A 1,332-nucleotide genomic window follows, 5' to 3' on the forward strand; every position below is an offset into this window, starting at 1 on the left:
TCTGGTTCTTTATCCAATTCCTTGGTTTAGAACTTTATTTCTAGTGCTGTTCTGCTAGCCGTCCTCTCTCTCCGCCTGCTCAGAGTGCCCTGGCGGCGTTCCCCTTTTATGCCTTCGAGGGGGATGAAGCCGTTTTCGTGTGCGGGCCTTGTTCGCCTTTTGCCCAACCTGAATTTCGTATTACTGGCTCTTATATTTATCAGAGACGAAAGTGCACTTTTGAAGAGCTATATAACCCTCATAGCCCTTATCTTTGCGCTCGTTGTCTGCGCTGGGTTTTTGTGCGTGTCTTTTGTCTCCCGCTCTTAGTTGTTGTTCTTTTTGTTATTGTTGTTTCAATGTCTGTTTTCCTTTGCAGACTGAAATTTTCCGCTTCCATGGCGTCGCTCCAGTCCCCGCCTTCCTGGTCGAAGAGTGGGGTTAGTCTACCTGTTTTTTTTTTCTTTTGTGGTCTTTCTCGCTTTGGTTACAGTTTTCTTTATTTTATTTTCAGATGTGATATTACACTTAATTTCTTTTAATTTATATGCCATTTTGTTTGGCCTTAATGCTTATGATTTGTCACTTTGTGTTTGGCCTCTAAGGTTATGATTTGTCACTTTGTCTGGCCTTTAATGTTATGATTCTTCGTGTTTGGCCGTATTTTAATAATTGACTCGTACAGGCCTAGTTTGCCTTTCGTCAACATGGACTTTCCTTAGCCCAAGGCTTTTAAATTTTAATTTACTGATTGTAGGCTTGGTTTGCCTCATTGACTGGTGTTTCAAAATAAATACTTAGTTTGTGACTGACTGTGACCTCCGTGTATGAATTGAAACATTCTTTATCTTTTCTCTTGATTTATTATAACTTTTGGCATGAACACTTAACATAGCACAGCACTTGGCTTTGGCATAACAATACGATTCATTGCAATTAATGGAACGATTTGATTAACTTGGTAGAATAAACACATTCTGATTTGAACAACACGTAACACAGAACACTTTTGGCACTTTCACAGCAAACTATTTCTTGGCACATTCGCTGGACTTGTGGTATCTTCGGTTGCACTTCCTGCATCTTACTTTCTTACGTGGATCATCAGGGTCAACCTTCAGTTCTCTCTTCTCTATTTCTCTCTGACGGATGATACCCAAGGGGACATAGGCTCTAAAAAAATCGTCAACCGAAGTTCAAAGTTCAGAACTTCGTCGAAGTTCAATCGAAGTTCAATGAAGTTCGCCAAAGTTCAAAAAAAATCATCGAAGTTCGACGAAGTTCAAAAAAGTTCACAAAAGTTCAAAAAAGTTCAAAAAATGGGGTCGAAGTTCACCGAAGTTCAAATAAATT

General features: G+C 39.6%; 1 long non-coding RNA gene across 1 annotated transcript; it reads left to right on the forward strand.

Annotated features, from left to right (window-relative positions):
- Positions 1-218: 218 nt before the first annotated feature.
- Positions 219-797, forward strand: LOC127751530 (uncharacterized). Its single transcript, XR_008012147.1, has 2 exons — positions 219-419; positions 494-797. It is a non-coding gene; the product is annotated as an uncharacterized LOC127751530 (long non-coding RNA).
- Positions 798-1,332: the final 535 nt, after the last annotated feature.

This window comes from Frankliniella occidentalis, unplaced genomic scaffold, assembly GCF_000697945.3.
Source record: "Frankliniella occidentalis isolate FOCC.00 unplaced genomic scaffold, Focc_3.1 Scaffold543, whole genome shotgun sequence".
Taxonomy (NCBI): Eukaryota; Metazoa; Arthropoda; class Insecta; order Thysanoptera; family Thripidae; genus Frankliniella; species Frankliniella occidentalis.